The sequence below is a fragment of the Eubalaena glacialis genome, chromosome 1, assembly GCF_028564815.1.
Source record: "Eubalaena glacialis isolate mEubGla1 chromosome 1, mEubGla1.1.hap2.+ XY, whole genome shotgun sequence".
Classification (NCBI taxonomy): Eukaryota; Metazoa; Chordata; class Mammalia; order Artiodactyla; family Balaenidae; genus Eubalaena; species Eubalaena glacialis.
Genome location: NC_083716.1, coordinates 63,439,805 through 63,464,617, shown reverse-complemented (window position 1 = coordinate 63,464,617; position 24,813 = coordinate 63,439,805). Strand labels below are relative to the sequence as shown.

The following is a 24,813-nucleotide window of genomic DNA, read 5'->3' as shown; positions in this document are numbered from 1 at the left end:
CTGTGGGGTTACCATATATGGCCTTTATTATGTTGAGGTATGTTCCCTCTATACCCACTTTGTGGAGAGTATACAGCCAGAGTATACTCGTGCATGAGTGTGCGAGTGCATGAGTGTGGGCGTATCCACGAGGGCTGGAGAGACACTGGACACACACAGCTGAGATCATGTGCTTATCGGTATCATCTTAGGGGCTTATTAACACAATAGATTTCCTTCTCATTCACACAAGATGCAAATTGGATGATGAGGTACCTGGCCCCCACACGGTGATTCAGTGATGCAGCCCGCTTCGATCTTGTGGCCGCGCTGCTGTCTCTGCATGTGGCCTCTATGGTTCTCTACGGCAAGGAAGGAAGGGTGAGGACTCGCCCTGCTCCTCCATGCCTCGGCCAGGAGGTGACACACAACACTGCCTCTTTATCCCGTTGGACAGACCTGACATGTGGCCCCACCCAGGTGCCAGGGGGCTGGGAAACGAGGGGGTGCACGAGAATGTCAGGGAGGGAGTAGTAAATACGTGCCTGCCGCAGGTGGCCAGGAGGACATGGGGGTTCATTCGGCAGTGTGTTTCGCCGTGTCTATGTATTGTCATTGCTCTCTAGTCCTGCCATGTCATTTCTGCAGTAGTGTGTTTAACTGGCATTTACAAAATCCTACCATGTGCCAGACTGTGTGCCGGGTTGACAGTGGTGAGTAAGACATGATGCTGCCCTCCTGGGCCTGACACGTTAGCCAGACCACCTCACAGATGAGGTGAGACTGTGACAGTCTCTGCAGGCCTATCTAGGCGGGCAGTTAGGGACAGTGCCCCGGCGAGGGGAGTCTGAGCTGAGGCTTGAGGGGCAGCTTGGATGTAACCAGACCAAGAGCAGGAGGGAGGAGGGTGGTCCCAGTGGGGAGAGCAGCAGGGGCAAAGGCGCGGGGGCAGGAGGGAGCTTTCACCTGCCCCAGGCACGATAGCAGGAAGCCACTGTTGCGTTTGATGAGGGAAAGATTGGAGTTGGGATGCTGAGTGGAGATGAGGTTGGAGGAACCGGAATGAGTGCAGGAAGACCAGGTAGAAGGCAGTCATGGTCCCTGCTCGTACAGGGAGAAGGACACGGGTGGGGGGACATTTGGGCGTTAGACTCAGCAGCACTTGCTGATGGGCTGGCTGTGGGATGACATGTGAGGGAGGTCGTGCTATCAGGGCTGGCCTTCCAGTTCTGGCTTTTGGAGCTAGAGAGTTAATGATGCTTTCCAGGGACCCTCCCCCCAACGGAAGATAGAAGTTCAGTTTTAGCCTTTGGGTATCCAAGTGGGCACGTCAAGATGACTTCGTGAAAAACTGGGGGCTTACGTGAAACAGGGCTATGGCAGGCAGCTGCCCACTGATGGCCACCCTTGGGAGTCAGGTAACAGGGAAGGAAGGGATGTGTGTTTGGTGGTCAGAAGGCCCCAAAGCCCCAGGAAGGGAGCAGGGATTGTGAGAGTATCTGAGTGGTGCCGCTTCTCAGAGTCACAATAGAGAAACCGGGATTGTTGGGTGCCCGAGGGCCCTAGGCCAGGCTCTGACCTGCCATGTCCCTCTGCTTGGGTGCAAGTTAGCAAAGAGTTCAGTCAGTACCGGCCTCTGTCTAAAAATGGACAACTAGGGCTCGGGAGGAAAGCTTTATGAAACTGGAACCTGGGGAATCCCTGGAGAGGGCCAGTAGGAGGGAAGGACTTCTTGGTTTGCGACGCCATCCTGAGCCGAGATCCAGAGACCAAGGCTTTCCTTTCCCTCTCAGAGCCGAGTCTTGGGAGGTGGCTGTGGCGGGGACTTCTGGGGCAGCCCTGGGTCTGGCTCTGCGTGGGGGTCCTCTTGCCTGCATGGGGTGAACGAGTTCCCATCAGTCCACAGCAGGGTAAGGATGCTCTCCCCAGATGGGGAGGAGTTGGATGCTGTGGGCCTGGCCTGCATCTCGACCGTTTCAGGGCAGCTCAGTTCCTGAGTGGTGCCAGGAGAGCCTGGACTGCCCTTCCCTGCAAGGGACAGGGGAGTCAGGGGCTGGCTTGAGTCCCCATCCCACTACCCACCCTCCCCAGAGGAGCAGGAGCTTGATGGAAGTCTTTTGCAATGGGGGCAGCCAAGTCCTGGCTGTCCCAGTTCTGTGCGTTCCCCACCCACAAGGCCTCATCCCCAGCAGCTTCCAGGTGGGAGGGGTCCTTCCCTCGCTCTCTCCCTCCCCTCCCTTTGCATTTCTTTATCTCCTCTAGTATTGAACCTCCAAAGTACAGTTCCCTGACATCAAGAACCTCAGATCCAGAATCCCTTGTAGGTCTACCTCCTCCCCACCCACCCCTACCCCTACCCCTACCCCTACCCCTACCCCTACCCCTACCCCTATCCCAGGAGAGAAACCTCTCTGTCTTCTCTCAATCACAGGACTGCTTTCAAATTGATGCCAGAAGTTTCTGGCCCCTTGGAAAGCTTCTGTCCCCTATGCCAGGGCAGACAACTGAGGCCGGGGAGGTGAACAGACCCCACAGGGAAGGAAGAGGCTGCCCCCTCCACTCCAGGAGGACACCTGTGGGAGGGGGCTCCATTGCTTAGGACCACACAGGCCGGACCACACTGCTGGGCAGGTGGAGGGTCCAGGTATCATCCATGCTGCTGAGCTGGTTGTTTATTTCAGATTTCTTCCAGAAGGAAATGGGAGCTTAACAGGAAAAGCCCAGTGTGACTGGAGACTCACGGGGATAAAACATCACAGTGGATCTGGGGGAAGCCAAGGGATTAGGTGGTTTCAGGTGCTGGAGTTGAGCAGATTACAACATCTGGGGCGTTGGCATTTGGCCATACGTGTCCTGACAGTTAAATCCAAAAGGGAGCCGTGCTGAAGTGTTTCCAGGCAACAGAGTACGCGCCCATTAATCTATAGAGGCGGTTCTTCTCCCTGGAAGCAAATCTCAAACAGGAATTGATCATGTGGGTCTTAGTACAAATGACGTTGAGGGGTACAGTCAGTCCATAGTGTCTTCTGCAGAGGTTTTGCAGAAGGTCTGAAACGCTGCTCACCTGTCCCGGCGTTGACTGTGGAGGAAGGCAGGGGTCTAACGATAAATCACAACACAGCGGAGTCTCAGATTCCACGTGGGGCTGGGCCAGGGCCTTGCTTTCTGTGAAGCTCCCTTGATAAGGGCTAGTCCTTGGGACTCGGCCACCCATCTGGTATAACCGTGCACTGCTCAGGCTCTGAAATCACACCTGCCACGGGTGACCTTCAAGATGCTTCCTAACCTTTCCAGCATGGGGCACGCCAAGCAGAGCAGACACTGACCTGCCATGGGGCTGGAGCAGGTCCCACAGACCCTCCAGTGGAGATGATTGAGCTTTTCGGGGAGAGGCCAGGGCAGGGGGCTGGCGAGGGTCTGGGGCAGCCTCACTTTCTTAATTGGCACGTGGGGTTTCAATGTTTTAACAACCAGTGTGGCTGTTTGGGAGCATCCCAGCTGGGGCTCAGCCCTGCCTCTCCTTTTATTCCTTTCTGTGCTCTATCCCCAACCATCCTTCACAGACTCGGGTACCCATCATCTCTCTCCTTCATTCTGTCATCTTCCTCCTGGCCCTCACTCACGTGCAAGTTTGCTTCAATAATTGCAGCCATGGGAAGGAGAACACCCCATCCTTTCCTGGCCTTCTCTGTCCTCGGGGCTTAGCCCTTTATACGAATTAGCTGATTTAATCCTCCCAGCAGGCTGTGTGGTGCAGTGGTTATCACGCCCATTCGACAGGTGAGGACACTGAGGCTTAGAGAGTTTAAGTTGCAGTCGTGGGACTGAGTGAAGCAAAAAGCACTCTGTTGGTGTATCTGCTCACTTACACATATCGCCTGTATCTTCACGTCCATGCTCTTGCACACACCCATGCACACGTGCACGCACCCGCCCTCTCAGGTGCACATTTTTACATCTTCGCCGCCTGAGCTCCCAGAGGAGGTGCTGGCTCTTGTCCTCCAGCCCACTTGCTCCTGTCGAAGTCACGGTTCTGGGACCCTCTGGTTCCCCATGCCTCCCACAACCGCGGGGTGCGGCTGTGGTTTCCCTGGGACCTGTGCCTGCAAGTGGGGGCCGATGGCCGGCGGCACAGCGGTCCCATTACTCACAGGTGGGAGGATGTGAGAACAGTCGGGCCGCTCTTAAACGTCTCTCCACATCGTCCTCATTAATAACTGTAATGCCAGCATCACTCGCTCTTAAATAGCCTCATTTATCAGCAAGCAATTTGCTGTGGCGAGGTGGCAGGGACGCAGATAAGCAGACGGGGCCGGGGTGCTGGCAAGACACCTGCCAAGTATCTTCCTCTCTCCTCCTCCATCTCCAGGGCAGTGGGAGGAAGAGGAGGCAGTGGGCAGGAAACTCAGTGAAAGGACTGTTCCAGCCTGGAGAGAGGTTCTCAGGCTCACCTCTTTTTCCAAACACAGAGCACTTGGCCAGTGCGGGGCAGGCGTGGCTACTGGCAACACCCTGTCCTCTCCGGGCCCCAGAGCTTGAGTGGCGCTCACAGGGGATCCTCTGTCCTAGAGGCACATGCCTATCTGTCTGACAGCCCCGTCAGCTGAGAGAAGGACTGAGAGTCAGAGGGTCAGAGCTGGGCCCTACTCTGCCACCTCCAGGCAATGACCTTGGGGATGCCGTTTGACTGCCCAGGGTGTCATCTGTAAACCTTAGCAGTGATGATGGGCATCCTTGTCTTGTTTCTGGTCTTAAAGGGCCTGTGGGTGAAGTTTTCTCCATTAAGTATAATGCCTGGTGTAGGTTTTTGGTATACAGATTCTATAGAGTTGAGGAAGTTCCCTTCTATTCCTAGTTTGCTGGGGTTTTATTACAAATAGGTGTTGATTTTAAGCATATGCGTTGATAGACTCTCCTTCTGTAAAATGGACACCTTGTAGCCATTGTGGGGATTGAATGAATAATTTACACAAAAATTCTTGTACACTCTAAAGAGCTATATTACTTAGGAGTGTATCTGGCTGCAAGTTACGGAAAATTGGCTGACAGTGGTATAAACAAATAGGGGCTTGTGTTTTCCTCATAAGGAGACCTAAAAGTTGGCAGTTGCTGCAGTTGGTCAGCTAGTGGATGAATGACACCATCCAGAGAAATGCAGGCTCTTTCTGTCTTTCACCATCCTTCCTGCGGTGACCTTTTGTCCTCAGGCTGCCACATCTACAGGCATCACCCCTGCCTCTTCATTCCAGGAAGGAGCAGGGAAGGAGCCAAAGCCTTTTTCTTTGGCATGTCTTTGTGAAGACCTTCCCACTTGCTCCCAAGCAGACCTCCCCTTAGATCTCACTGGCCAGAATCAGCCAAGGAAAGTGAGGCTGTTTGACTGCTTTAGCTCAGTCCTGATTCTGAGGCCAGGAATGGTTCTACCTCTCTGGAGTCAAGGGTACTCCACTGGCTGCATGAAAAAATTGAAGTTGTGTGGGCAGAGAAGCCTGTGTGGACAGAGAAGGTTGTGTGTATGGAGTGGGCATGGTTTCTGGGCAGGCACATTGGCCTGTTTTCCCTTGGGTGGTGAGGACTGGTTTGGAACCCATTGCTCTAGGCTGATCTCCAGGTGACCCTGTGTCCTGCTTGCCCAGGATGCTTGGATTCTATGACAAACCCAGGAGTAAGCAGGAGGCATGGTCTGGACTTTTCATGCTAGGATACATGGACCCAACTGACACACAAAAAGCCATAGATAAATCTGACTTATCTTCCTGGAGTGCTGATTTTATTTGACAGTGGAATGGAGAAAGAAAAATTTTGTATTAAAATAAACATGAATATATTACAGAGTAGAATGCAGAATTTACAGATTTTTAAGACGGACCCACTGGACTCTAAGCTCCTTGAAGACAGGAGCCATGTCTGTCCTGTTCAGTGTTATGTAGGCTCTCAGTGCAGCTTTATTGAGGGAATAAATGAGTGAACTAAGATGTAAACAAATAAAATATCAAACAGATTTTGAATAAATTTCATCTTTGGGGTCTGCTTCTTTAGGCTGTACATCTTCAGGATCTCCCGAGATACAAGTTCCCTTCTTCTCTGCATCTAGGGATATTTTGGTGTGAAGCACTGAATTAACATATTATTTGGTGGAGACTCCAGGCACTGTGGGACGCAGAGGAGAGGGAGGCAGAGAGTGCAGGAATATCAGGGAAGGCTTCCTGGAGGAGATGGGCCTTGAGCTGGAAAAGATGGGACGGGAGGAGGGGAGGAGCAGTGTGCTTTTGTAGCCAGGGACCAGCCTAGAGCAGAGGGTAGGAGGGGAGGGCTGAGATGGGATAAATGGTCAGGGCCTAACTGCAGTAACATGGCTTAAGGTGGCAACACTGTCTACCAAGGTTTCCCCACGTATCGTCTCACACCAGGCCTCCAACAGAGTAGGCCAAGTATCACAGTCCTCATTTTATAGATAAGAAATGGAGGCTCAGGACATAGCCACAGTTACAAAGTCAGTACAGGGGAGGCTGGACTTGAACCTGGCATGGCAAACTCCAGCTCTCTTGCTCTTGGTCCATTTCTCATTGCCTTAGGCCACGTTCCCTAGAGACAGACTCTAAGGTGGAGATCTGTATGCTGGAGGCTAACCCGGGTGTGCGGGAGTGAAGGGAGCAGGATTGGGCAGAGGGAGAAGCTGGGCTGTGCTGAGGTTGCAACAGCGGCCTCAGCTGATCCTCAGGGGAGCTCTGGAGCTGGGATGATCCAGACTGAGGCAGGGGGCCAGGCCTTTGTACCCTCCATCAGTCACTCACAGGGCACAGACTGTAACCTGGGGCAAGCCACGTGCTTCATGCCCTCCCCCTGTTGGTAGAAGCTGCCGCCCTCCCTCACCTCTCCAAGGTATAGCTATAACACATTGTTCCCTCTGCCTGGAATGGTCCTCTCCTCCCTCTCACCTACAGAACTCCAGCTTATCCTCCAGGTCCAAGTTCACATGCCATTTCCTTTAGCTCTAAAATCTGTTCGAGGTATGTAGCAAAGTGAAGAAGAGTAGACTCCCACTTGTATTAAAAAAAAGAGAAATAAAGTATATATATATGTATATATCTGTATATATGTATACACACATATTTGCTTGTGAATACATAATATAAACATATCTCTGGAAAGATACATAAGAAACTGCAAACAGTAGTTGCTTGCAAGGTAAGGACCGAGTGGGTGGGGGCTTTTTGTGCCTTATGAATTCTTAGTGATGTAAATTAGATCAATTATTTAATAAAAGTAAAATAAATCAAACAATTATTAAAAACACAAAGAAAGAATGGTTAAATCATTTGGTGGGGTAGGGCCTAGCTGCTTACTTTTCTCTAATATGGCCTATCAGCACTGTAATTAAATAATTGATGGTATAATTATTTATTTAGAGTCTGTCTCCACCCCCCAGATCATAAGCTTGGTGAAGGCCATCTTGTCCACCACAGTCACCCTGCGTGCAGCACACCTAATGAGCAATTGAGGAGATCCGGTCTTCCATCCTCAGGCTGGCTGCTGCTTCCCCTTCACCTGTCTCCTTCCCCCACCCCACGCATAAAAGCAGCCCACTTTCTTTCCATTTTTTGCTTATTAATGCTCTTTATGATCACTTATGCCAGAGGCCAGCCTAGAGGCCCTTTGCATAATATATCCATCCTGTACACGGGATGGAGAGTCATTGCATACATAATGTGCAGGCATCTGCATTCCCGGGGCCATGGTCCCTGCCCTTGTCTGTACCTTTCTGAGAATCTCAGCTACTGTCCACTGGGTGCTTACCCCATGCCCTGCAAGAGAGCCAGAGTCAAGCTCTTGAGGGAGTGGGGAGATGGGCCATGGACATGTTACTTCATGTGGCTAAATGCATGCTCTGATAGCAGCCAGCACAAGCATCTTCAGGGGTGGGTCAGGGAAGGCATCCCAATCCCCCCACCCCACCCCACCCCACCCCACCCCAGGAGGTGTCTGGACCGAAATATGGAGGAGAAGGCACATACTGGGAGAGAGGTAGTGAAGGGGCTTCCAGACAGAGGAACTTTGGCCTTGCACCTTCTCCTGAGTACCGGATGCTGTGAGTTTGGGTACAGTGCTCAGAGAAAAAGATGGGAACCCTACCACCCAGGAATGAGGGCTACCTGCCAGTCCTGGGCCTCCGGGGCTGCTGCGTTTGTCCACAGAGTCTTTTTTTCTCATGCTGCCCAGGCTACTTTGACATTCCTTACCCTGTTGCTTGGTTAGTCACTTGTCTCCACCAGCTAATAGTGTACACACCAGTGATCTACTGCCTGCATTTTGTTCCACACTGGCTTTATTTGGCCCACTCAGGGATTCTTTAAACCTCTGCTTGGTTGCCAACACCTAAACATTGGGAAATTTTATATCAAAACATGGATTTCCAGTTTTCGTTGATTGGATCTGGCAACAATCAGATGGCTGCCCCCTTTAGATGGGACACATATGCCCTGCAATTCAGCACAATCTCCACCTGAACTTCTTTGTTCACCTCTGTTTCCAACCTGACCCCGGGTGACATTGAGCTATGACTTCATTGATTCCTAAAGAGACTAATTAAATAGCCTGAACGTGTTTTTGTTTCACTCTTGTTATTGAAAGGTATTTTTGCTTCATAGCGAATTCTAGGTTGGCATTTACTTCCTCACAGCACACTGAAGATATCAGTCTATTGACTTAGGCATCCATTGTTGTATTTGAGAAATTAGTTCCAGTTTAAAATGTTGGTTCCTTGTTGGTAGTCTGTATTTCTTCTCTGGTTGCATTTAAGATATTCTGTTTTTCTTTGGTGTTTTGCAGTTTTGCTATGACCTGTCTGGTGTGAATTGCTATGTAAATATTTATCCTGCTTGGGTTTCACTGGGCTTCTTGAATCTACAGATTGGAGTCTTTGGTCAATTCTGGAACATAATCTCTTCAAATATTGCTTCTGCCCATTCTTTGCTTCCGGAATCCCAGTTAAATATAGGTTAGACCTTTTAAATTTATCCTCTTGCTTCTTACCCTCTTGGCTATATTTTCCATCTCTGACTCTCTGTGCTACATTCTGGATAATTTCATCAATTTTATCTTTCAATTCACCAATTCATTTCAGCCATGTCTAATCTTCAGTAAAACTAATGCTTTTGAAATTTTAATGATCCTATTTTGATTTCTACGAGCTCTATTTGATCCCTTCTTTAAATTTGCTTGCTCTTTCTTCCTATTGGCAAGCCTCTCTTTTGGTTCTTGAAACATAGTAAACATTATATATTCTATGCCTGATAATTCCAATATCTGAAGTGTTTGAGGTCTGATTATGCTGTTTTTTCTTCAGGTTTTCAGTCATGGTGTTTAGTGTGTGTGTGTTAATTTTGACTGCAAGATCCTCATTTGGTTGGCAAGGTGAGGGGGGGGATTCTTTGAGACCTGAGACCTTCAGGTGGGTCACTCCAGAGAGGATTTATATTTGTTTTTAGTAAGCACTTAGGCTCACTACTTGTCTGGGGCCACTTTAAATTAAAATTTTTGCTTAAGGATTTTTGGACACCCAGACAAAGTGAACTTGGACTGCAAATGCATCTGAGGGCGATCTCGTGGTTATGAATCCTTGAGGGCTGTACACCCCTTTCTATTCATCACCATGATTTCAGAGAGGCATTTTGGTTTCTTTCAAAGACTCCTAGTTTGTGTGGGGTACAGATTTATTTCTAGTCCACTCTTACACTAAGGGTGTGGTTCTTGGGGTCCCTGCTTTGATGGGGATGGTTTTCTATTAGACTTCCTACCCTGAATAGGGCATGGTGGACCCTGGGCTTTTTTCTCCTCTTCTTTGAGCCCTGGGGGCTCTGACAATGAAAACTCAGGTTTACCTGGTTCAATAAATGGCCCCGAGGCATCAGGTAGCCTCTCTGGGTTTCTTCCTTCACTTAGTATTTCTGGTCCAGACCGAGCCTCTGAGAGGGCACTGCTGCGCGCCATGTGGCCTGGCTGCGGCCCACTCGGGCACCTTTAGACTTCTCCCCCAGTGCTGTCTTCCATCCAGCACCCCTCACTCACCAGCTCCCTGCCAATGCACACCCCAGGAAACACAGTCACCTTGAGGTCCCCAGTCCAGTAAGCAGACTTGCACGGTTTGGGGCACATAGTTGAAGTCCAACAAAATACCGCCCTCTAAACTTGACCTGAGCCTCAGCACCTGTTTACCACGTAAGGGCTTTGAACCATGGTGATGGTGGTTAATTTGACTGAGTTGCCCTTGAAGGAATCAGTTTTTTTTTTTAAACAACCTAAACTAGGGTCACAGTCTATGTCCTTCATTTGTGATGCAGCTGGAAACATCACGCTTTGTTCTCTGAGGTTGTCTTGCTATATTCTGTACAGTTTGTGGGAGGAAGGGGGTACAGCAAAGTTGAGGCAAAAGAGCACTTAATCGTGACAGAAGAGAGCAGGATGTTAGTCCTAACTCCGTCACTGTACAGGGGACCTTGACCAGCCCCCTCCCAGCTGCAGGTCTCAGGGTCCCTGTAAGCAGCCTGAGGGCACTGCATGGTGTCTGAGACTCTGGGCAGCTCTGGTATTCTGTGATTCCCACTAGAGTCAAAGGACCCCCTTCTCCACGGGAGCGCGGCAGGTCCAGGGGGCCGCACTCAGGGGCTCTTGGCCGCACTGTGCACAGCTCCCCGCGGTGCCACGTCGGCCTCGGGGAGAGGGGTGGGAAGGCGGCCAGTGCCTCCTGCATCTGCCTGGTGGGTGGTGGGAGACTGTCGCTGGCATCCTGCCACGCCCTCTGACCTGCTCTGGTGGGGAAGTGCTCCTCTGCCCCCTGGTTGCCCAGCCCCAGGCCCTGTCGCAGTGAAGGACAGAGGGACCTAGAGGAGCTGAAATGCATGTCCTCTGCCTCCCTTTCTAGGCTTCCTGAAGCACCAGCAGGTTTCAGAAATCAGTTTAAGAGGGGAGACTCTGCCAGAGAGAGTGAAAAAGGCCAGAGTCTTGCCCACAAGTTTCTGGAAGTGAATTACACCCCGATGTTCAGAGAATGGGGGCACTGAAAGCCATGGGGGGAGAAGTGTGGGTGCCAGCCTCCGTGCAGTACCTTGGCTAAGTGGCAAGGGGACCCCTCTGCAGCCCACCCTCATCTCTTCACTTACTTGTTCCCACCTCTCATCTACCAGTGATCACCATTTCCACCATGTGGGGCCTGAGAGCTTCCAGCTCTGTCCACCGGGGGCGGGGAGGAAGAATCTTGATTCCAATGGGAAGAGGACCTCCGAGGACTCCAGGAGTTTGCCCTCGGCCTAATTAAAAGATAAACATACCCAATGAACAATATCCTCCCAGCCAGGCAGTCACCAGGCAGGTGGGCACTGGGAAAGCTGTCTGGCTCATACTCTCTTTTCGCTGCTCCTCAAACAAAGGCAGCAAGACACTCCTTGGAATGTGCCTGGTAGAAATTGGGGATGGAGTCCTTGGCATGACTTTTAGCATTACAAGAACCACACTCCTGCAAACTCTAGAACCAGATTGCCTAATGTTTATACAGCGATGCATCCCTTCATCCATTGATTGATTGATTGATTCACTCAGTTGCTCAGTAGACACTAACCAAGGGCCTGTCCTGCGCCAGGCACTGGACGAGGATCTGGGGATCCAGCAGGGAACAGGGTCACAGTTCCTGCCCTCAGGCCTGCTCACTGTCAGGTGGGAGAGTCAGACTGGAAGATCAGCCACTCGTTAGGACGCAGGGTGCAAAGTGCTTTGGTTGGGGTCTGCTGTGGGAGAATCAAAGCCTCTATGGGATGTCTGGCATTTATGAAGTGCTTCCTCTTCTATTGTCTGGCTTGGGCCTTGCCGCAGCTTTCTAAGGCAGGAGCAAGGCCAGTGAGGTGGCAAGGTTTGCTTAGATTACACAGATGGGGCCAGGAGTGGGACCTGGGCCTCTGACTCCATTTCCAGGAGCCCACACTGTACACCTCTGGACTCATCACTCAGCTGCGCTGAACCATAGTTTCTTCACTGTTAAGAGAATGTGTAGCCCCTGGACAGCCCCCTGCCTGGGGGTGTGGTGGTGAGGACCTGGAATGAATGACCAGGAAAGCGCTTTCTAAGTGTTCGGTATTGTGCACATATTTAGACTTATTATGATTATTCTCTCAGGTGTCAGGTGATCAGAATTTGGCCTGAGTGAAAAGCATCTCCCCTGCCACCCAGCTAAGGAGGCCCGGGTTGCCTGTTCATGAAGCAGTGATTTATAACCAGGCAGGGAGATGGGCAGAATCATCCGGAGGAGCTGTCTCAGACTCTGCACTCGTGTGTTCCCCCCCGTGACAGAGATTCTGATAGGCTCTTTGGATGAGAACAGCTTACTTGTTTATTTGTTTCTTTACTCATTTGTTCATTTGCTTATCCATCCATCCACCCACCCACCCACACACCCAAGAAAAGATATGCCTGAAGTAAAATCAGCCAGAAAACTTCCTGGCCCAATGTATCTCTCCAGTCATTATTTCCTGAACCACTGATGTCCTTTGAGATGCTCTTGGGAGAAAGGTTTTCTTGGCAAAATAAATTTGGGGAAAGCTGTATCTTCTCTACCACCTTGTGGAGCTTCACAATGCACATTAATGTAATAAAGGCTCTGAGAGGTCCTGCAGGCAAGAAACCTATTTAAATTTTTTTAATGCAATGTTCCCTAGACCTTCGCATCCAAGGAATGCTTTATCATGGAGTATCCATTAGTATCCCTCCTCAGGAATTAATGATTCGTGAAATACACTTTGGGAAGCATCCCTTTAAGCACAAAATCTTTTTTTAATTATAATGACTTGCATGGAATATGCATAAGACCTATTTTATATGCACCTGCCTCCTTCAATAGGGATGACTCATCTTTCAGCACTTCCTCGGCACATCATCGAGCGCATCGCCACGAATAGCATTCTGTGATGATGCATCGTCATTGACAGGAGCTAGAGAAGGGACTTAGAGTATTTTAAGTTTTCACTTTTCAGAGAGATTTGATCTTTCCCTTTTGTGAGCAGCAGAAGCTGTTGATAATTGCTTCTTATTATTGTTCACGTACCTGCTTGAGATGTCTATAAATTGAAAAAGCAAAGAACCAGTCTGATTATAATTGTATGCAAAGTAAGAGTAAACAGGCTCTGAGTGAGGACCTGACCATAACTCTCTTTTTCATAATGCGCTTGAAATTTGGTGCATGGATTTTGTACCATGACTTTTAGCTGCTCAAAGACCTTTGGGGCTAATTTCCTACTTTTCGTCTATGTTCTGGATAAGTGAATACGTGGGATGTGACTCTTGGATATATGGAGTGTTACTAAATCCCCAGTAGAGGACAGGCCCCTGTGAATCATTTGGGGCCAGTACTGAATAAGAACACTGTTTTCAAGGTCAGCTGGTCCTGGATTTGAATTCTGACTCCACCTCTTTTTAGCTGTGTGATCTTGGGCAAGTTGCTAAACCTCTCTGAGACCCAGTCTCCTCATTTGAGTGTGGGAATACCTTTCTCACAGGTTTCTGGTAGGTATTAAATGAAACTGAGCCTGCGAAGTGCTTAACAGAGTGCCCATCAGACAGTAGGTGCTCAATGAATGGTATCTAGTGGCAAGGCCGGGACTAGGGTGAGACAAGCCAGGTACCCAGGGCACAAAAACTGGGGGGATGCTCTGAGACTTGTGCAGGTACAGGGTCAGCACTGAGAGGGAGTGCCACCTTAAATTTTGCATCCCGTGTGCCTCTCTTGTCTCATGCCCTTGCTAAGTGGGATGCTGTCACCCCACAGTTGTTCTCGGAGACCGAGGGCCTGGGAGGCCTCTGATTAGATGAATCGACCCATGCTCACCTAGAGAACGAGCCCACCACCTGTAACGGCTTCCCCCACCTGAAGCGGCAGGTGAGCCCGCTAAAAGGACTGGCCCCAGATGAATAAAGGCATACCTGTGGAGAGATGGGACAGGGGATAAGACGAGTGGGAAAGCTTACTCACCTGGACCCTCCAAGGTCAGGAACCACCACGGTGCGCCCCCCACCAGCCCCTGAGTAGGGACAGGGCCTCTGCCAGCTGGGCTGGACCCCACCTCCCTGGCAAAACTTTTAAAAACACAAACAGTGGCAAGAGCAGCATTTGCATAAATCTCATTAGAAAAAGTGCAAGTTTCATAAATCTTGTGATAAATTAGTGCGTTATCATTCTCAAAGTGATGTATTAATTTTAGGGCAAAATGAATGGTGCTGTGATCATTGTGGGTAATTATGAGTCTCCTCAAAGAGGAAGTGATTTCTGGAGGGACTTGTCTGGCCTCCTTCTCAGTGGGAGGCGGGAGGAGGAGCAGGGGTGAGGGGAAAGGTGTCTTTCTCACTGCTTTTCTGCTTGCACCTTAGTTTCTTAGTCTCCTTTCCTGCTATTTAGAGGTGAAAAGAAGCAGCCCCTTGGGTTTGGGGGCACAGGAAGGTATGAGATTCTGAAGCCAGGCCCTAAGGGCCAAATTCCCTTTGAAAAGAATTTTAATTGACTAGGACCCAAGCCCATGGAAGATCTAACCCTGTGGTTCTCAAAGTTGTGGTTCCAGACCAGCAGCCTTAGCATCACCTAGGAACTTGTTAGAAATGCAGATTCTGAACCAGGAACTCTGGCAGGGGCCTGTGAATCTGCATTTTAAACAAGCCCTCCTGATGATGCTGATGAAGGCTCAAGATTGAGAACCTGTACTCTAACGCAGTGATTCTCTATTGGCTGCACACTGGAATCACTTGGGGGAATTATAGCAAAATACTGATGTCTGGGCCCTGGACTAGACCAATTAATTAAAACAGAACCCTTAGGGAGTAGGGCTGGGGCATCCTTATTTTTAGAAGCTCCCTAGGTGATGCTAATATGAAATCAGGTTGGGGTTCACTGCTTTAAAACCATGTATTTACTTCTTTTTTTTTAATATTGGGACTTGGAAAAATTTGAACATGGGAAGGGGCAACCGAGCAAATAATTTTTTTCTTTTCCTGCCCCACCTGTGCAATTGGCCTGAGTGGAATGTGTCTGGGGGCACTGATGTAGCTAGGGACCCACACGTTTGAGGCTGTAGAGTCTCCTGGAGGAGGGTCATCAGGAATGGCTCCAGCTTTGCCAAGTGAAAACACCACCTAGATCAGTCATTCCCAATCTTGCTGGCACGTTAGAACCACCTGGGGATTTAGAACTTTCCAAAGCCTGGCTGTACCCCAGCCCAATTAATCACAGCCTTGGGATGTGGGACAGAGGCACAGGGATTGTTTGAAAGCTCCAGGTGATTCCAGTGTGCTGACAAGTTTGGGGACCACTGACCTAGAGGTTTTCCTACATCGTAGTTTCTTGGATTAGTCCTGGAGATTGAAGGAATCTCAGGGATCATCTAGACCTTCGTTATCAACCTTGGCTGCCCTTTGGAATCATCTGGGGTTTTTTGTTTTTTGAGAATTCTGATGCTTGAGTCCCTTCCCCAAAAACTCTGATGCACTTAGTCTGGGGGGTACAGCTTAGCATCTGGAGTTGCAAAAATGCCACAGATGATTCTAACATGTAGCCTAGCCTAAGACCCGCTGGACTGAAATACCCCATCATTTGCAGGAGAGGGAAGGGACACCCTGGAAATGCAGCCTGTTAGCAGAGCCTGGCCTCGCTGTGGCTGCTTTCACCGGGGGGGGCTGTGCTGATGGGTGACAGTGGCATGGCTCATTCCAAGCTAGGGAAATGTGAGTGTTGACAGGGTGCGTGAGAGGCAGGAGGGAAGCACCGGGTCCCTCTGAGCAGGAAGGAATCAGCACGTGCCTGCAAGTGTTTGGATAATCTCTTCTAAGCCTTCAAGGGCTGGCAGTGCTCTGTTTATTTTAATGATAATGTCAAGTTCAATTTGCCATTATTTTTCCACATTTCCTTTTATAAAGTTAATTGAACAGTTCAATGAATTGAAAAATTTCAGGAGAAGGGAAAAAAATACCCACCCCACTATTATCACTGTTATTAAATCTGGTAACTACCACTTGGCTTTCCCGGCCCGCATAGGCCAGGGAGCTGCAGCAAGGACTCAGGAAGGTCAAACAGAATATTCCGGAGCCCCTTTATTCATGGCTATTTCATGCTCAGGCTGCTATTCTTGAGCAGAAAAGAATATCCGGTCTACCCTGGACCCGTGCTGTCAGCCCTGACAAGTCAGGCTCTTCCCAGCATGTTTCAACCAGATTGGAAAGCCTTGCCAGCTGGGGCTGGGTCATCTATGCCCTTCTGTCCTCCACAGTGCCTAGGACACAGTGTGGCAAACAGAATCACAATATTGTAGATATTTTAGCTGGACAGGACCTTAATGTGGTACAGTGGAAAGAATATTGGGGAGCCCAGGACCCACCTGAGTCTCAGCTCTGCCACCTGTAGCTATCAGCTGGGTGACCATGGACGCATCACTGAGCTGCGCAGCCCCGCTCTCTTCTTTGGCTTCTTGGCCTCATCAAGAATGTGAAATTGTGGCACGTGTACGGCTACCCCTTCCCCTACTCATGTCACGTGTCTCTAATGGGTCACAGCATCCTTTGCTCCTGAACGGAGCTTCAGCCTCGAAATCCTTCACCACACTGCCCACGAAACCATGACCTGGGGACCAGCCTGGCACCTGAGCTGAGACCCACTTACCAAGTTGGATTCGATTCTCCTCAAGGACCTCTGTGCTTTGGCCATTGATGTCAGCCCCCTCATAGTGTCAGTGGGGAAAGGGAGGCTCAGAGAGGTGAATGACTTGCCCACGGTCACACAGGAAGTCGTGGCTGAACGCCATCCAGTGCCAGCCTTGTTAGTTCTAAGCCCCACTGCTTCTCTCTGTCTTAATAAAGGGACTTCACACTGAAGCTGCCTTCCTCTTGAAACTTCTGTGTCCTTTGATCCTATGCCCCGAGTGCCCCCCCTTGCCAAGTGCTCATCCTCGGGGTCACAGCCCATGAACCAGGGGGAAGGGTAGGAACACAGTTCTTCCTCCATCCAGGCTGTGACTAGACCCCAGACCCATGCTCATGCTTCCCAGATGTGCCTGTGAAAGGCCAGGAAAAGCATGTGGCATAGAGGTATGTATGTAGGTCTGTTTTGTTCACTGCTGTATCACCAGTGCCTAGAGCAGTGCCCAGGACAGAGCAGGTGCTCAGGCAATGCTTGCCGAGTGAATGAATGAAGGACTATAATTGCTGCATGGGGATTAGAAGGGTCACCGAACAATCCTAGCTCTGCCTTGTGTGAGCTGTGTGACTTTAGGCAAGTAGCAACCTCTCCGTGATTCATAAGCTTATAGGGGCTTAGAGCACGTTGGTGTCTGCTGCCCGGCGAGGCAGCCCTTGGCGATGACGACTCTATCGCGGTTGTGCCAGAAGCAGAACAGCTCTGGGATTCTGAGACTTAGGGCCAGGTCCCTCAAATATTTAATGTCTGATCTTTGCTCTTGTGCTTTATTACTTTCAAATAAACGTAGCTCCTATCCTTCCCCGCCACCAAAGCCTCTGAGCTTATATCACTCTGTTCTGTTTAATGTCTCTCTCTGTTCTGCTGAATTAGCCTGTCACCTTAGCCATCAGGCACCTGTGTGCCCAGATGAGCCAGCTGCCCCTTCTCCAACTCTCAGGAGGAACTCGCCATCTTCCTGGCTGGTGATAAGTGGGCTGTGGAAAGCCAGGGTAATGGAGGGGAGGCCCCATAGTCTGTGCCTCAAGGGTGCTCACCTTCAGACCAGCCAAGTAACCCAGGAGTCCAGAGCAGCCTAAAACATGGAGGGGGCCTAGGGGTCTCCCTGGCAGTCAGTCTCCCTGGGGGTCTCCCTGGAGCAAGGAGAGGGAAGCCTCAGATTGGGGCTCAGTAAAAGGCTTTTTGATAAAACTGTGATGGCGGTGGAGGGAACGTGAATTCTGAGTCAGACAGACTTGGGTTCAAATCCTTGTCCTGCTACCTCCCAGCTATGTGATCTTGGGTAGGTTATTTTATCCCTTTGAGCCTCAGTTTTCTCGTCTGTGTAGTGGGGATGCTAACTTCTCTCTCTGGGGCCATAGTGAGAAATCGATGACAGAGAATGAATGAAAACCATTGAGTTCTAACTGAATGCTAGTTTCTTTCCCCCAAGCACTTCGTGCCATCTACGCTGAGTGGACGGAGCTGTAGGAGAGAGAGGACTTGAAGAGGGCCTGTGGGCTCTGGAGACAGAGACAGTTCATTTATCCGGACAAGGGTGTTCTGATGAACGTGAGGGCGTCGGCCAGTACAGGGCAGGCTTGGAGAGAGGGGGCCTCCTCACATCTCACTGCGGCGTACGTGCTGCGGCGTACGTGGGGCCCAGGACCACAAAATAACCCCCAAACAAAGTTGGCTCCCCTGAGGTCAGACCAAGTTCAGGACCCCAGGGCATTAGAGGGAAGAAGTCTGACTGAAGGCAGGAGAGCGGGGAGGGGAAACCTAAGACAAATGAGATTATCCCCAGGAATCAAGGCACTTCACTGGCCTGTCTGATCTCAGAGGGGAAACAAATGAGATTGCAGGCTCCAAGCCAGCCCGGGCTCTACGGGGCTCATCTCAGGGGAGAGGGGGAAGGCAGCAGCCCCTGGCTCCAGCAGAGACTAAGGCTGGAGCAGCTAGGTCCCTCCGGACCACGGGTTGGGGGTGAGGGGGTTTCCTCCCTGAAGGGGGTGGGGCTTGTGCAGGAGGCCCACGGCCATGGGGCGGGGCAAGTGGTTATTCTCAGAAAGACCTGGGCACAACCCACGGCCTGTAATCTGGGGTTGGGGGCCTACTGTCTGCTACTCCTTGCTCAGCCACTCACCCATACACAGCTCTGTCTCAAGCAGCTGTCTTCCAGCCAGGACCCCTGCTCCTCTCTGTAAAATGAGAAGGGGCTTTTTTTGGTTCTCATTTCCGCTGTAATTAGTCCTTGTTTCTGAGCTCACCTGTAGACTCTAAGTGTGATTCTCTCCCTCCTAACTGCCCTGAGCCTGATAAAAGCAGACTGCTAGATCCTTGGCCCCTGGTTGGGAAGGGACAGTCGATCACGGCTGATGTGAAGTCCTTTTAAGTCACAGATTGCAAAAGGTTTGCTCTCACATGCCTTTGAGGATTGATTAGTAGTGGCTGTATGGAACCCAGTGTTGTGAAGGATTCTGAAGTTGAATATAGACTCAACAGAAAAGGGAGCTGTGATTGATTAGTAATGTTTGCTTGGGTAGGGGAATGAATGGACCAGCTCCTCCGTCCCAAGAGATGAGTGATAGTTAATCATGGAGGGGTGGGAAGATTTGCCAAGCGTGTCCCAGAACATCAGCCTCTACCTTCAAGGGGTGATGCCCGCTCCCTGCTGTGCAGAGGTACAGACAACAAATCAGGGAGATATTTATGACAGAGGTAGCATTTGAGGCATGCATTTAAGGGTGACCAGGATTTGAGAGGCAGTGAAAGGAGGAAGGGACTTCCAGGCTGAAGGAACAGCAGCAGCACAGGTATAGGAACAGGCGAGGCCCCGGTGTGATTGAGGGATGACAGTAGGGCTTTGGGCTGAGCCCAGAGGGTGTGGTGGAAACGTGACCGTGACCAGCCAGGGGGTTGAGGACAGGTTGGGAGGAGCATTGGCTATTCAGTAAGGAATTTTGTTTTAATTCTGTGTGAACTGTGGGAGGTGTCTAAGTAGGGTGTGGCACAATCAAAGGTTTGCCTTAAGAAGATGATACTGTAAGGAGAAAGCACGGTATACTCTCCTTATCCTTTATTCATTCTGTAGCACCCTCCCTGGGTTTGGGGAACATAGCTTTCATCCTTCCCCAATCCAAAACATAAAAATGAAATAAAAGGCCTTGCAGCCTGCCACTGCCCTTCCTGAGTTTCTGGCCCACCCCTGGTCTAGCAGGTAAAGAGTCGCAGCTCCCCAGGAGTGCATGACATGCCCATCCCAGGCCTCACCCGTCAGTGCAAATAACAATAATAACAGTAACAGTCACCTCGGCAATCAGCATGGGCCCAGCAAGGCCACACAGGAAGCTGTGATTGTCCACCCCTTGCCTGGAAGACGGATGTGGCCTGCTGCTGAGGAGCTGAGGCCACTGTGGTGGATGTGTCACCAGCCCTGTGCATCCCAGGGAGGGGCATTCGAAGCCTGCTGAGCAGATCCCCACTCCCACTGGGGCCCCTGGCCTCCAGGACAGGGTTCACTGCCCGAGGATGGGGTACACTGCCAGGGATGGGGTACATGGCCCCCAAGATGGGGTACACTGCCCAGAATGGGGTACTTGGCCCCAGGGTAGGGTACTCGACCCCATGATGGAGTACATGGCCCCAGGATGGGGTACGTAGCTGCCAGGAAAGAGTACTTGGCCCCAAGAATAATGTGCATTGCCCCTGATGACCCCCAGGGTAGAGGTCATGGCCTCAGGATGGGGTACAGGGCTGTTCCTGAGAGAATGGACCATCAGCCAGTGCCCCAATATGATTCCACCTGCATCCAAACCCAGGTGCTTCTGGTTTGGACATTGGTAGGTTTTGATTATCTGTGCTTTTTCCTGTCCATTAGTGTACATAATTAAGAGTTAACTTGCTGTACTCTCTCCTCTTGTCGTGGCTCAGAGATCTTCATGACTTTGGGGGGGGCTATCTTCTCCCGACACCCCTAGGCAGTTGTCAGCATTCATTTATTTACCCAACGACTATTTACTGAGTGCCTCCTGGATGCCAGCCCATGTTAGGCTTAGGGATACATCAGGGAACACGACAGGCCAGGCTGCTGCCCCCATGGAGCTAACACAAGTGTGTTTGTGTGGCAGATAGGGGGTTGGGGCAGGCAGTCAGCAAGTCAAGTGAGTAAACGAGATCATTTCAGAGGATGGAGGGGCTGTGAAGGCAGTGACTTGGGGTGTGAGGACACAGTGATGAGACATCTCTTTAGACAGACTCTACCTATATGATAGAGTATTTGAGGAAAGCCTCTCCGAGAAGGTAGCTCATGGCCTGAGAGGTGAATAATGAGTAGCATGTAGTGACCTAGGGTGGAATATTCCTGGCAGAAGACACAACCAGGGCAAAGGCCCTGAGGCAGCCACAGAGTGTTCAGGATCAGAAAGCAGACCGTGGCAGAGGGGGGAAGCCCAGGGACCCCTTTGTGAGACACAGTGGGAGGATTATCTCAGGTCAGGTCACTGGGGCCTTAGATGTGATCTGGTTTAAGTTTTGGTTTTTAAATCTTTAAATTGTGGTAAAATACACATAACCTAAAATTTACCATCTTAACCATTTTTTTTTTTTTTTTTTTTTTTTTATTTATTTATTTGGCTGTGCCAGGTCTTTAGGTGCAGCATGTGGGATCTAGTTCCCTGACCAGGGATCGAACCTGGGCCCCCTGCATTGGGAGCGCAGAGTCTTAACCGCTGGACCACCAGGGAAGTCCCATCTTAACCATTTTTAAGCATAGAGAGTGTTAAGTACATTCACACTCTTGTGCAGCCAATCTCCAGAATTCTTTTCATCTTGTAGAACTAATACTGAACCCATTAAACAACAACTCCCAACCCTCCCTCTCCACAGCCCCTGGCAACTACCCTTCTACATTCTGTCTCTATGAATTTGACCCCTCTAGGGACATCACATAAGTGAAATAATACCAGTGTTTGTCTTTCCGTGACTGGCTTATCAGCATAGACTTAGCACAGTGTCCGCAAGTTTCATCCATGTTGTAGCATGTGTCAGAATTTCCTTCCTTTTTAAGGCTAAATAATTTCCATTGGCTGTAGATGCCACATCTTGTTTATCCATTCTTCCATCGATGGACACTTGGGTCGCTTCCACCTTTTGGCCATTGTGACTAATGCTGCTATGAACATAGGTGTACAGTGATTTAAGTTCTTTAAAGTTCCACTTTCCACCCATGAGGTTAGGCTGGGCCCTGACCTGGGTTGAGTTGGCACAGGGTGGTGGGGCCAGACTCTCTGGGTTACCCGTCCACTGAGGGTGGGGGAGGCCAAGAGCAGAGAGTCCTCCAGCAGCACTGACTGAGCCGAGAGCCCTACGACCGAGCCTTTAAATCATCCTGGGTACAGAGGAGCTTTTCTCTGCATCTAAAATGTGAGCCATAAACCAGGCTGACTTACAGGCAGTACTCACTGGTCCAGTTTGTTTATGGCCAGCATCCTTTCTGATTGGTTGATGCCTGTACTGTGAACATTGTTAAATATTTGAATATCACCCTGCTATAAACCAGTCTCAGGCTGTGTGTCAGAGTCTCTTGCAGGAAGAACAGGACCTGCTGTTTAAACGTTTAAACTCTGGGGTCCCCCCCGCCAATCGAGGCAGCAGGGCTTGGGAATCTGTATTATAACAAGCACACTGGGTGATTCTGATACCACAGTCTTAGGAGGTCTTACGAAGCAGAAGCAGACCTTGTGATGAGGATTCAAGTGCAAATTGTTTACGGGGAGGAGATTCCAGGAAACACAGGTCGGGGAGTGAGGACATGAGACTGGGAAGGAAAGGAAGCCATAAATATGCTTCTTTAACCAAGTCACCTCTGTGGGCAAGTGGAGATGAGTCCCATGGGGGACCTCCAAGAGCCAGTGTGGAACACGGCCTGTGAGTTACCCCCCTGAGAGGTGAGGGAGCTGGGGCATTTATCTACCAACTCTTTATCTGCCATCTTCCATCTGTCATTCATTGAGTGCTGCTACCAGGGACATTAGTTCCCTGGCACTACTGGCTTGTCCTGTGTATGGGTAGAGCAGTCTCTGATGGCCAGAACCCTTCAGGCCTGGCAGCTGGAGGTCGGACTGGTGTGTGTGACAATGGTATGTGCTAAGGCATAGCGGGCAGGGTACCAATAGGATCAGCTATGGAGGGCTGCCGAGCTCCCATCTCTCTACCATACAGCCCTGGGAAACATTGATTATCCTTCTTACCACTGAAAAGAACTCCAGGCCTCATTCATTGTTAGCTGAAATTTAAATGGTGTGATTACTATGAAAAACGGTTAGGTGGTTCCTCAAAAAGTTTAACAAACATAGAGTTTCTATATGACCCAGCAATTCCACTCCTAGGTATATACCCACCTCCCCCAAATTGAAAACAGGTGTTCAGACAAAAACTTGTCCACAGGTATTCATAGCATCATTATTCACAATAGCCAAAAGGGGGAAACAACCCAAATGTCCATCAGCTGATGATATGGGTAAACAAAATATAGCATACCCATACAATGGAATATTACTCAGTCATAAAAAGGAATTAAATACTAATACATGTTACAAATGGATGATCCTTGAAAACATTATGCTGAGTAAAAAAAAAAAAGCCAGCACTTATCATATGATTCTATTTATATGAAATATCCAGAACAGGCAAATTTGTAGAGATAAACAGTGGATTAGCAGTTGCCAGGGGCTGAGGGAAGAGGGAATGGGGAGGAATGCTAATGGATATGGGTTTCCTTTTGGGGTGATGAAAATGTTCTGGAAACAGATAGTGGTGATGCTTACACCACATTGTGAATGTACCACATGCCACTGAATTGATTAAAATGATACATTTTATGTTATATATATTTTACCGCAATTAAAAAAAAAAAAAAAAGAGCTCCAGGTATTGCACAGCCTGAGTTGCAGGGTATACTGTTTCCCAGGTGGGAAACAAACCCAGAGTGTGGTGTGTGTACCCCAGGATCCCACAGCCGGGTTGGTTCTCCTGAGGGGCTGCTTCTGGGGGCACTGGGCAGGGGTTGGGCCCCACAGCTTGGCTCCATTCCTGTCTGAATGGTGCACACAGAGGTTGCTGGAAGCCTCCCTGATGGGGAAATGAGCTGCTTGTCCTGGAGAAGCCAAAGCCAGGCCCAGCTTCTACAGAATGGCAGGACAGTTGGGCGGGCGAGTATGTGCCCAGTGGGAAAATTGCGGGGCGTCTTGTCTTAAATATAAGATTAAATTGGCACCTTTAATTAGTACACTTAGAAAAGGTCACTAGCAATTACCTGGGACACAAAGAAGGCATGAGCAGGCAAGAGCCTGTGAGGAAGCCGAAAAGGACCATTTTGAGCAGCACATAATTGAGGGGAAAATGGATAAAAGTCCAGGAAATTACAGGGTGGGTGACAGCAGCTGATGGCCCCATCCCTGTCCTGCCCAGCGCCCCCCTTCTTGGGAGAGCCTGAACATCGAGCTTGGGAGAGCCTGAACATCAAGCCTGAGAGAGCCATTTGGGATACTGGGCCAAGTTGTATGACCTTGGCTGGAGGGTCAGTGTGGCCTTTCTGGAATCCCATCGGCCAGCTGGGAGCTTGGCCCCATATTCTCCACGTGGGCTGGGCCCTGAAGGAGGTTGGCAGGTGAGGTTTCCAGTCCGAGGGGCCGCCGTGGACTCATTGCTGTACTGGGGACAAGTAGGGCCCCCATGGGCCTCAGTTTCCTCATGTGGAATCTCCCCAAGGCCTTGGGAAGTAGCTCAGTGTTCCTCAAACTTTGCCACTAAAGGACCCCTGAGGGTATCAGAAAGGAACTGTGTGTCCCCGGCAGTCAGGGGGAGGCTGGAAATTCTTTCACAGTTTTAGGTTGTGTCTTTAAAAATGAATTAAATGTTATATTGTACTCCCTTTATATTCCCATTTGTTTTAGAATAAAATGGTTGCATGTCACTGAGCGACACAGATGCTTTGAGAAGATGTGCTTGGTTTATCTATGACTTCACGTACCTCCTCCTTCCTCATCTAGGAAAGAGCACTGTACTGGGAGTCTCGAAACTTGTGTTTGAGTCCTGACGCTGTTGCTCACCACTGTACTTTGGGCAAATTACTAAAT

General features: G+C 50.0%; 1 protein-coding gene and 1 non-coding gene across 2 annotated transcripts in view; one reads left to right on the top strand and one right to left on the bottom strand.

Annotated features, from left to right (window-relative positions):
* CDH23 (cadherin related 23) overlaps positions 1-24,813 on the top strand; it is a 428,638-nt gene that overhangs the window by 74,670 nt on the left and 329,155 nt on the right. The window lies entirely within an intron of this gene.
* On the bottom strand, positions 21,348-21,420 carry TRNAG-CCC (transfer RNA glycine (anticodon CCC)). Its single transcript has one exon. It is a non-coding gene; the product is annotated as a tRNA-Gly (tRNA).